Raw genomic sequence first — 12,897 nt, 5'->3', positions numbered from 1 at the left:
AACTGAGCCATCCAGGAGCTCCTCAATTTTTTCAATAAAGGTTTGTGGAAATGTGTGAACACCTATATCATATCCTCAATTTTTCCTTAGTCTACAAAGCCTAAACTATCTATTATCTGATATTTTATAGAAAATGTATGCTGGGGCGCCTGGGTGGCTCAGTCGGTTAAGCGTCCAACTTCGGCTCAGGTCATGATCTCACAGTCCGTGAGTTTGAGCCCCATGTCGGTCTCTGTGCTGACAGCTCAGAGCCTGGAGCCTGCTTCAGATTCTGTGTCTCCCTCTCTCTCTGACCCTCCCCCATTCATGCTCTGTCTCTCTCTGTCTCAAAAATAAATAAACATTAAAAAAAAAAAGAAAATGTATGCTGACCTCTGTAACAGGCAATGAAATAGCTAGGCTCAGAGATGTACTTTGGGAAGGTTGGTTGCATTGGCATCATCATTTCAAGCAAAGTGGAAATCAGTGGCAGGGAGACTTTAAAGGACCTCAATACAGTAATCCAGGAAAGAGATGATAAAGGCTGTATTAGTCAAAAAGTATCTGGTTGCAAGTGATCAAAACCTAACTCAATCAGGAAAGCAAAAGTGAACATGGAACACACTGCTGATTGCCTATCCGATATCCATTCCTCTGTCTTCCACATGAAGGAATTCTAATTTTGTATGGGACAGCAGTACTTGTAACAGCTAAAAATTCTTACCTTTCTAGAGTGCAAGTGGGGTAATCTGTACTTAAGGGATGGCCATATAACTCAACTCTGGCCAAAGAGAGAATAAAAGAAAGTTTCAGAGTTCTACTTCCAGGGGTATGTGGATACTATGCTTATTCCTTCAGTCTTCTGTTCTTTATCCTTTCCTTCTCTTCTTGGTAAGACAGCAGACTCTACTTGGGAGGTGTAGCCTCTATTTTGCCTCACACTGAGGATGGTGGAACAGGAAGCCTAGTCTTTTATGAAATTCTGTAACCTGAAGCAGCTGCTCTTACCCGGATGTCTATCTCCAAGCATCTTTTCATAAGAGGAAAATAAATTCCTATACAGGTAAGTCATGTTAATTACTTACAACTGAATACATCCCTCACTGATAAAGGGAATGTATTGGAGGGATCCTAAAGTAACTCACAGATTGTACAAACTGAACTGGAGTTCAATAAATGGATCTTGGAAGAAGCTGAAGTACTGTAGATCTCCCTTCTTTATCTCATTATTGTTCTCTGCATGTTGAATTAACTTTTTTTGTTTGTCTAATCCAGCTTTCTCTACTCCTCAATCCATATAGCAGAAAACATGACCAACAACAGCTTCTATGTTTTATATTAAATATTGACAGTCACTGAAAAGAGATCAACCTCACTCTCTTGGTCTTAAATATAAAAAGATAAGAAGAAACTCATTTGCCCAGCGTGGGTCAGATGACTGCCCCTGGACCAATCAACCCTTAACATGTGCACAAGGTCATATATAGACATGCAATCTCCAGCAAGAACCATATGGATAGAATTAGAGGAGAGCAGTTTTCACATGAAAAAGAAAGCCTAACAGACAAAACAATAGATGCTTACTATAAAGACTGAATTAGGGAGGTGGTACCAGAGTTAGAGATAAGAAAGATTCAAAGAATATGGGGCACCTGGGTGGCTCAGTCGGTTAAGCATCTGACTTCAGCTCAGGTCATGATCTCATGGCTCATGAGTTCGAGCCCCATGTGGGCTCTGTGCTGACAGTTCAGAGCCTGGAGCCTGCTTTAGGTTCTGTGTCTCCCTCTCTCTCTGCCCCTCCCCCTCTCACTCTTGACTTTCTCTCCCTCTCTCTAAAAAATAAATACACACTAAAAATTTTAAAAAAAGAAGAAAGACTCAAGGAATAATTAAAAGGATAATCCACAAGTGACTGATTGTCTTGGAAGAATTGTCTTGCAATGTTGCTCTTCAACAAATGGCGTTAGGACTGGACCACTTTCTTACACCATACACAAAAATAAATTCAAAATGGATGAAAGACCTAAATGTGAGACAGAAAACCTTCAAAATCCTAGAAGAGAACACAGGCAGCAACTTCTGTGACTTTGGCCTGAGCAACTTCTTACTAGAAACATCGTTGGAGCAAGGGAAACAAAAGCAAAAATTAACTATTGGAATTTCATCAAGATAAAAAGCTTCAGGGTGCACCAGGATGGCTCCATTAATAAGTGTCTGACTTCAGGTCCGGTCATCATCTCACAGTTCATGAGTTTGAGCCCTGTGTCAGACTCTGTGCTAATAGCATGGAGCCTGGAGCCTGCTTCAGATTCTGTGTCTCCCTCTCTCTCTGCCCCTCTTCCCCCACTCTCTCTCTTTCTCTCTCTCTCAAAAATAAAAATAAATAAATAACAAATTTAAAAATTTTTTAATTGAAAAAAAGATAAAAAGGCTTCAGCACAGCAAAGGAAATGATCAACAAAACTAAAAGGCAACCTACAGAATGGAAGAAGATATTTTCAAATGACATATCAGACAAAAGGTTAGTATCCAGAATCTATAAAGAACTTATCAGGGGCGCATGGGTGGCTCAGTCGGTTGGGCGTCCGACTTCAGCTCAGATCACGATCTCGCGGTCCGTGGGTTCGAGCCCCGCGTCGGGCTCTGGGCTGATGGCTCAGAGCCTGGAGCCTGCTTCTGATTCTGTGTCTCCCTCTCTCTCTGCCCCTCCCCCGTTCATGCTCTGTCTCTCTCTGTCTCAAAAATAAATAAATGTTAAAAAAAAAAAAAGAACTTATCAAACACTTAAAAAACAAACCCAGAGAAGAAATGGGCAAAAGACCTGAATAGACACTTCTCCAAGGAAGACATTCAGATGGCTAACCGACACATGAAAAGTTGCTCAACATCACTCATCATCAGGGAAATACAAATCAAAACCACAATAAGATACCACCTCATACCTGTTAGAGTGGCTAAAATTAACAATACAAGAAACAACAGGTGTTGGTGAGGATGTGGAGAAAGGGGAACCCTCTTGCACTGTTGGTGGGAATGCAAACTGGTACAGCCACTCTGGAAAACAATATGGATGTTCTTCAAAAAACTAAAAATAGAACTACCCTCTGGTCCAACAATTGCACTACTAGGTATTTATCCAAAGGGTAAAAAAAATACAGATTCTAAGGGGTACATGCACCCCAATGTTTATAGCAGCATTATCAACAATAGCCAAATATGGAGAGACCCCAAATATCCATCAACTACTGAATGGATAAAGAAGATGTGGCATACATATGTGGCATACATATATGCATACATATATGTGGATACATATATCCATATTCCAGTATATGGAATACTACTCAGCCATCAAAAAGAATGAAATTTTGTCCTTTGTGAGGATGTAGATAGAGCTACAATGTATTCTACTAAGTGAAATAAGTCAAGCAGAAAAAGACAAATACCATATGATCTCACTCATAGTGGGATTTAAGAAACAAAACAAATGAACATATAAGAAGGGGGAGGGGAAAGAAGAGAGAGGGAAACAAACTGCAAGAGACTTTTTTTTTTAGTGTTTATTTTTGAGATAGTGTGAACAGGGGAGGAGCAGAGGGAGGGGGAGACAGAGGATATGAAATGGGCTCTGTGCTGATAGAAGAGAGCCCAATGTGGGGCTCAAATTGACAACCTGTGAGATCGTGACCTGAGCCAAAGTCAGACATTCCACTGACTGAGCCACTCAGGCACCCACAAGAGACTCTTAACAATGGAAAACAAACTGAGGGTTGATGGAGGGAGGAGGGTGGGGGATGGGTGAGATGGGTGACAGGTATTAAAGAGGGTGCTTATTATTATGAGCACTAAGTGTTGTATGTATGTGATGAATCACTAAATTCTACTCCTGAAACCAATTTTGCACTGTATGTTAACTAACTACAATTTAAATAAAAAGTAGGGGTGCCTGTGTGGCTCAGTCAGTTAAGCATCTGAATTTGGTCATGGTCTCATGGTTCGTGACTCAAGCCCTGCATCGAACTGTCTAGTGGCAGCATGTAGCCCACTTTGGGTCCTCTGTCCCCCTCTCTCTCTGTCCCTTCTTCACGTGTGCTCTCTCTCTCTCTCAAAAATAAATATAAAAAAATGAAATTTAAATTAAAAGTAAGAAAAAAAGAAGAGGGAATGTTGAAAAGAAGGGAGAAGTTGAGAATGACTTCAAAGTTTGTTTCTTCCAAAAAAAAAAAAAAAAGAAGAACTTATTATTGAATCAAATTGACTTATTATAAATAGTAACTTTGGTCTGAACAATGTTGATTCTTCTCTACACACAATTTACATGGTTTTAGGGGTGCCTGGTTAGCTTAGTTGGTAGAGTAGGTAAGTCTTTGTCTCGGGGTTGTGGGTTTGAACCCAACATTCAGTGTAGAGATTATTTAAAAATAAAATCTTAATTAACAGGGCACCTGGGTGGCTCAGTGGTTAAGCATCTGACTTCGGCTCAGGTCATGATCTCGCAGTCCGTGGGTTCGAGCCCTGGGTCCGGCTCTGTGCTGACAGTTCAGAGCCTGGAGCCTGCCTCAGATTCTGTGTCTCCCTCTCTCTCTGCTCCTCCCCCATTCATGCTCTATCTCTCTCTGTCTCTCAAAAATAAACATTAAAAAAAATTTAAAATAAATAAATATAAAATCTTGATTAAAAAAATTTACATGGTTTTAAACACCAGATTTTGACCTTAGTTCCACACAGATTCAATATAGGTCAATGTGAGAATCACAAAGCTTCCAATAAATGAAGGAGCAGAATGCAGGGAACAGATAATTCACAAAAGAATGAAATTAAAAGAATTAACAAACATGAAAAATGTTCTAACTTATTAGTGACCAAAGAAATGCAAATTAAGACAAGGAGATGTACTATTTTTTTTTTTTTAACCTATTAGATTAGCAAATAGGCTGGCTGCTAAGGCAATGTTAGGCCTTTGTACTTACCTGTGTTTCAGATGGCAAGGATATAGATTACAGTCTTTAGAGTAACCATTGTGGTCAAATTATTCATGAACCATAGAAATGTTCCACCTTAATGATTCTACTTCTGAGAAAAGATACTAGGCAAAAAATCCAAAATATGGAGAAAAAAAAACCCTTATGCATTAAAGATATCTTTCAGGGGTGCCTGGCCTGGCTCAGTCAGTAGAGCATGCGACTCTTGATCTCAGGTTTGCAAGTTCAAACCCCCATGTTGGGTGTAGAGATTACTTAAAAAATAAAATCTTAAAAAAACCTAAACCTAAAAGATGTTTTTCACAGCATTGTTTAGAATAGTGAAAATTAGGGGCACCTGGCTGGCTCAGTCAGTAGAGCAAGTGACTCTTGATCTTGGGGTTGTGAGTTTGAACCTCATGTTGGATGTGGAGATTACTTAAAAAAAATAATAATAAATCTTACAAAAAATAAGTTTACCCCAGAGAACCACTACTAAATGTTTTCTGTGTTTGCAAACTTTTTTCTGTGCACAGAAACTTGTATATCCTAGTATTTTTACTTATCATTACACAATAAACACTTTACATGTCATTAAATAGTCTTCTACAATATTTTGGGAGCACCTAGGAAGCTCAGTCAGTTAGGCATCTGACTCTTGATCTCAGCTCAGGTCTTGGTCTCAGAGTCATAAATTCAAGCTCTGCATTGGGCTCTGTGCCAGGGGTGAAACCTAGTTAAAAAAAAAATATGGCAGATAATCTACACACAAAAATGTATAATTATTTACTCAATCATTCCCTTAGTTGTAAAGTTATTATAATGCTTGGTTGCAAGTACTTAAACTCACCTAAGTTGTCTTTTTTTTAAAATAATGTTTATTTATTTTTGAGAGCGAGTGTGTGTGCACATGCACAAGTGGGGTAGGGGCAGAGAGAGAAGGGGACAGAGAATCTGAAGCAGGCTCTGTGTTGACAGCAGAGAGCCCAATGCAGGACTTAAACTCACAAACTGTGAGGCGATTAACCAACTGAGCCACACAGGCACCCCTCACCTAAGTTGTCTTAAAGGAAAAATCATAAGCTGTTATAAGGATGCTGTGTTTTACAGCATGAAGAGGTGGGAATGCATAAAATAGCTAGAATGTGCAATAGAATGCTCTGAAGAAAGTTTTATCTCTGTCTCTTACCTCTGCTTCTCTCCACATTCTTCTCTCTGCTTCATCCTCCTCTCTCTACAGACTGATGTTCTCTGCTCTGCTCTACAATCTATCTGGCAGATAATAGCCTTGACACAATTCCTGAGTTTTTATACTCCTTCCATTCAAGATGTCAGCTCAAATTAAATTGGAATTCCTAGGTGAGAAAGATAATTAACCTAGTTTGGCCAGGTGCCTACCCTGGTCTAGTCAAAAGTAGCCAATGGATCAAGGCCCCACTTCTGAGGCTGGATAAGGAGGGTGATGACATGAATAGGACCCTCTGTTTTCAGAGAAAGGTGAATCATTATGAGCTGGGAATATACCTCAAAAAAAGGTCTACTATGGCCTTTATATGTCAACTTTCCTTAGAACAGATAGGTAAATGAAATCATCAGATAAAATGATGTAAGCATTTTAAAGCCAATTGCTTTCCAGAAAGAGCACCAACCTGCCCTCTTACCTGCAGTAACTGGGAGTTCCTGTTTGCCTACACCTGTTAACTTTAAGGAAATGGAGGCTAATTTGAAAGGGGAAAAGTGGTATCTCATTGTTGTTTTAATTTGTGGTTTGGGTTTGTGTTTTTTTTTTTTTTATCACTAGTGAGGCTGAGCATTTTCTCAGGTATTTATACACTGATGCTTCTTCTGGACAGGGCAGAGATATGTGTAGTTTCTTCCCATCTCCTTGGTAAAAAGTATGAAGATCTCCCCTGCAGAGCTGAGGAGTCAGGCTTTCTGATAGGAGAGATGAATGAATGGGGCCTCTGGCGGTGTTATACAAATATCTGCATTTCTTCTGGGCTGCCCACACCTGCTCTCCAGCCACTGCTGTCTCCTGCCTGGTTCCACTCCCTGTCCCACCACCAGTCTGCCTGGTCCTCCCCTCCTCCTTAAGAGCCATAGCTGAGTATGGATAGAAGTCCTGGGCTGTCTGGACAGCTCTGTCTTCTGGGAAGTAGGTACTTGTAGAGAAAGTTCAGAAGTCCCCATTGGCAGGAGTCAACACTGTAGCAGTCTATACTGCAGCATAGAAGCTAGACACTTACATGTGGCACCAGAAACAGCTACCTGGAGATTTTAGCTGTGCTGACCTTGTGGATGGAACGTGAAACTATGAAGACCAAAGTTTCATTCCCCTTCCCTGCATCTGTCCATGAAGTTGCACCCATGCCACCCACAGCCTCTAGTGCATAATTCTGTCACTGCATTTGTCATATTGCATTGTCGTTGTCTGTGCTACTCTCTTTTTCCTCCCTAAAGTATCAACTCCTTTTTTAAAAAAATTTTTTTTAAGTTTACCAGAGAGAAAGTGAGTGGGAGAGAGGCAGAAAGGGAGGAGGAGAGAGAATCCCAAGCTGTCAGCACAGAGCCCAAAGCAGAGCTCAATCTCACAAAAAAATGAGATCATGATCTGAGCCGAAATCAAGAGTCAGTTGCTTAACTGACTAAGCTACCCAGGTACCCCAAGAACTGAAAGATTTGGCTGAAGACTGAATTTACAAGGTTTATGGTGAAGGGAAGCTAACATTTTCTAAGAACCTACTAAGTGCTAGGCAATTGTATTATTCAGTACTCTTTCGCTCACGTGGTTTCTCTCCTACAACTGTCAGGTTTTCTGCATTGTAGGAAAGATGGTAGCCAGCAGCCCCAGACTTACATTACCTCAGATAAGAAGAACCTGCCACCAAAAAGGAACGTGCTTCTCTCCTACGGTATATAGATTAAGCCTAGGACTCTGGTTAGCTCTTCTAGGTCACATGTCCCCTGTGGACCAATTACTGAGCCAGAGAGATGGAATACTGTGACAGGCCATGGCTGAGTTATGTTTCCTATTTTTTGAAAGATTTTTTTAATGTTTATTTTTGAGAAACAGTAAGAGAGAGAGAGAGAGAGAACATGAGTGGGGGAGGGACAGAGAGAGAAGGAGACAGAATCTGAAGCAGGCTCTAGGCTCTGAGCTGTCAGCACAGAGCCCTATGCCAGGCTCAAACCCATTATATGTTTCCATTAAAAGAGAAGCAAGTTTTGTTAGCCAGAGAAGGTGAATGTAAAAGTTTGCTGGACAGCCAAGAGGATTTGCTACCAGAGCTAAAAAATTGATGAAGTCATTATCTGCCTTGGGAACCTCTCCCCTAACACTCTAACCATTATACTCTAAGGACTGCTTTCTTGTACCCTGAGGCGATGGATTCAAAAATCTTAAGGGAACTTCTGAACTTTCTGGGTGAGAAAGAACATGCTTTTTTAGCCAAACCTTGAATACTGGGCCTGGTCTGAAATAATCAAGAAAACTGGATAATCAGCACATCTGGATGGATCTGCTCCTATTACTAGGTTTTCAGACAGGAAATTTCAGGTTTGGATAGAATCCTTATTAGTCTCCAAGCTAACTGAGGTTGTTTTGAGGCCAAAACACAGTCACACCTCATTTATCCGGCCAACTTCGTTCTCAGTCCTCCTCTGCTAACGGTGACTTGACCTTGAAACTCACTCCTCCTCTAGCCATTTTCTCCATTCACTTTTTAAAAGAAACTTGGTCTCGAAATTCATTCATCCATTCCTTCAAAAATAATTCATTAAACATCTACTATGTACTAGGACTATGCTGGGCACCTTAAAAAACTTTAAGAATACAAGACCTGTAGGGGATGGAATCTGCAGATGTCAACCTGACCACATGAAGCCTTCTGCTGAGTCCTTTCATACCCACCCTGATTCTCAGGTCTGCAGAACGTTGAACAAGGCAGGTGTGACTTACTATGTGTGGTTTCCAGGTGTCCTGACCCATCTTCTTTCTGATTCAGTCACACACACGCACACACAGCCACGGGACAATTTTTTTCAATCAAACAAATAAATTAATAGATCCGTATAAATAATTGGGGACTTGGGGAAAAATATGGCTGCATTTTTTTTTTCTGGAAGTGGAGTATAACTGACTTTACACATGTACACATATGTGTTCAACTTGCACTTTGGCCCAAGGCTGGATGGTTCTAACTTCACTAGCTATCCATGCATTGATAATTTTCTTTCTCTGTAACTTAGCAACAACAGCAATAGCAAGCTTAGCCCAATAGCAGGGTCAACTGTTCAAGGGTATCTCTGAGAACTATGGCTTCTTAGTAATGCTGCAGAAATAGTCCCCTTGGGCTTCCTCATCTCTGTTCTGTTCTTTTGTCAGAGAAAGTTATAAACACAATTTCCCAGGCTAGTGTAAGCCACTCCCCAGCCACAATACTTTCCGAATAATAATAGCTGATGAGAGCTAAGAGGTCTCAGGTGCTTTTAAATGGAGCATATAGCACTCTCTGGTATCTCCCCAGAACTCAGTGTGGACCCTCAAACCTGCCCATGCTCTGTGTGTGACAGGAGTACAAATGGCACTGGTTGTTCAACCATACAGCTATGTATTCTAGGGTGAAATTTCAACCTGTCAAAACCTTATAAGGGTAGAAAAGACCATTCTGTAATCTCCCTATGATACAAGACAAAATCTTCCCCAAAGCCTTGGGGTGAATGAAAGACAGAATGAGGATTCCTAATGCTGAGCCAATTACAGCTTTGCTTAGAAAATCCAGGCATTTGGTCAGTGATGATGAGGGGGAACTGAGACAATCCTACAGGCAAAGTAAAAGGAGTAGCCAGAGCTGCCTCACAGATATCCAGTAGCCGTTGTATCCAGAGTTAGCCAAGAGACTGGATTGAGAAAAGAAAAGTTGATGAAGCCTCATCTTGTGTAAGGAAGTCTCTATTGCTTGTAGATAAATTGGGATTATGTGCCATTTTGAGCCAATAGATATTTTGATAGAGACAACAAGTCGGGAAAGTCATAATCACTCCAGTGTCCAGATGATGAAAAACCTGCAGACCAGCCCCCAAGCAGGTCAAAAGAGGAGAGATTATGTCCAGTATGCTACATGGAGGTAACTCAGAGTTATAATGGAAATGAATGTTTCTGGGTGAAGAGAACAGACTATTATTTGTGAGACAGATGGTCTAATATCATGCTACTCTCTGTGTTTACTTCCTGTGTCACTTTCAAGCTTTTAGTAAAGCCTTTTCGAAAGTCTCGGCCTCCTGTCATCATGCTGCTGGCATTAAGGGCAGCATGGTGATCTACATTTCCACATTCAAAGCTCCCACCCAAGAGCAGCTATAAATAGCCTCTTAGCTCTACACCAAGACCAGATGTGCCAAAGCTCAGCACAGATACAGCCAGAAGGAAACATCACTTTCCTTCTCTGACCTTCAGTTCCCTCTACTTCCGGGTATAGCACGATGTCCTAGTTTAGCCCAAACTGAATTTAGAGTCTGAATTGTGGTGGAATTCGTGGGCTCGTGTATGAGTTAATACATGAAAAGTTTCCCTGGGGAGAGGTCAGAGATAAATGGAGGGAACAGCAGAGACTTACTTAGTCCCTATATTTGCCAGAGGAACAGATGTCTCCTTGGAGAGTAGGTGTCTTAATTTGAATTCCCCTTGAAACAAACCCTGAAACAAAAATACAACAACAAGTAGATCATTAGGTGGTACAGGAAACATTAGTAGGAAAGTGAGGAGTTAGAAAGGGAAGGAAAAGTCAATAAGGAACAAATTATCCAACAACTTATCACTATAGTGACTAGAGCTTAATCCCACGGAAAAACTGTAGGAAATTGTATAGAATACAAGTCTCAGAGTTACTGCATGTCAGGGGTAAGGAACTGGGGTATATATACACCAACTCCTATCAGTCATTGGTTGAGGACTGCTCCAGGGAGTATTAATTCCCTTCACTACCACCCCTGCCAGTGCACTTGCAGCCTGCCGAATACAGGGGCTGAGTGACCTTCATGCAAAGAGATGCAGATGCAGACTAGTGGTAGTTTATTAGTGAGTTCTTAAGTGATAAGGTGCAAAGGGTAAAGACAGGGCACCAATAGCATCTGCTACAAAAGGGCTGGAGCTAGGTGTGCATCAGATCTTTGTGAGATTTGGGGCAAACTTGGGGAAGCTTTGGGGCTTTAGTAACAAACTTAGGGAGCTGATAATTTCCTTCCTTTCCTTCCTCTACTATAAACTGTAGTGCCAAGGCCAGAGGTGGAAGACAACCTATGCCTGCTGGAGAATTCTGGCGAAGGTATCAGGCAATTAAAAGGCTCCTTGAAGAGGTTTCTGGACCAGAAGAATACAAGCAAATTTCCCTCAATTCCTCAGACACCTCTGAGTACTACTTGGAATATCTAGGAAGGCTTTTGCATGGCAAAATGAGAGCTAAGTACCAATGTGATTGGACATTAATATTAAGATGTTTTCTTTTGAACCCATAGAGGCCTGGAATATTCTGGTTGCATAGAGCTGTGGTGATGCTCCATGAGATGGCATATAGCATATATGAAGGGGCTAGGGCAGCAGTGAACACAGAGACACATTCAATAAAAGACAATTTTGGTTACTTTTGTGATCTCATTTAGTGAAAGTGTTCATCAAAGACAGAGGCACAGGGGCGCCTGGGTGGCGCAGTCGGTTAGGCGTCCGACTTCAGCCAGGTCACGATCTCGCGGTCCGTGAGTTCGAGCCCCGCGTCAGGCTCTGGGCTGATGGCTCGGAGCCTGGAGCCTGTTTCCGATTCTGTGTCTCCCTCTCTCTCTGCCCCTCCCCCGTTCATGCTCTGTCTCTCTCTGTCCCAAAAATAAATAAACGTTGAAAAAAAAAAAAAAGACAGAGGCACATCTCTCAGAATGCCAAGTCCTTTGAGTAAAGTTCCTACAGGCCTGTCTCAGACTTTGAGTAAAAGGGAATTAGAGCCAATCACTTTCCCTACCCCATCTAGACCTTCTGACCTGTAAGGTATTTGCGTCCGTGTATATTTATGTATGTGTGTGTGTGATCACATCAATGTGCATATTTTTGTGTATGTCCATGATATGTGTGTACAATGTGCATATGTTCATGTGTGCATGTCTGTGGGTATCTGTGTCACTTTGTGGGGGTTGAGGGGTAGGGCTGATACTGCCCTGTTCTCCTGTGCAACTTGCAACAAGCCCAGAGGTCTCTGCTTCCAAGCTGCACTGTGATTTTGAATTTGAGGGAAATTAAAGGCACAAATTATTCAGTCAGCCCTTGCTCTTGGGGCCAGCTGCACAGAGCCCGGGTAGTGGGCTAAATAGATGATTGATTGTCCAGCCAGGCACAGCCTGGGCCAGAGCCTAAAAACCACATTTGTGAACATGATCAGGGGAAGCAGGGACAAGAAACAGAGAAAGCAGAGAGAAGTGAAGCAGAAGCAGATAGCTCAAAAACTGAAGCCAAAAGAGGTGCCTGGGTGGCTCAGTCTGTTAAACATCTGACTCTTAATTTTGGCTAAGGTCAGGATCCTTGAGTAGTGGGATTGAGCCCCGGACTGGGCTCTGTGCTGAGCATGGAGCATGCTTAGGATTTTCTCTCTCTCTCTCTCTCTCTCTCTCTCTCTCTCTCTCTCTCCCTCTCTCTCCCCTACTCTGCCCCTATCCCCCTACCACTCGCGCTCTCTCTCTAAAATGAAAACAAAAAACTGAAACCAAGAAACAAACAAAAAAACTAGAAACAGGCCCATAAATACAGAGAACAAACTGGTGGTTACCAAACTGGGCAAAGGGGAGTGGGAGGTATAGGCTTCCAGTTACAGAATGAATAATTCATGGAGATGAAAGGTATAACATAAGGAATACGGTCAATGATAGTATAATAGTCTTATATGGTGACAGATGGTATTTACACTTGTGGTGAGCATAG

This window comes from Lynx canadensis, chromosome C1 (assembly GCF_007474595.2).
Source record: "Lynx canadensis isolate LIC74 chromosome C1, mLynCan4.pri.v2, whole genome shotgun sequence".
NCBI lineage: Eukaryota > Metazoa > Chordata > Mammalia > Carnivora > Felidae > Lynx > Lynx canadensis.
This window is presented reverse-complemented; position numbering follows the sequence as displayed.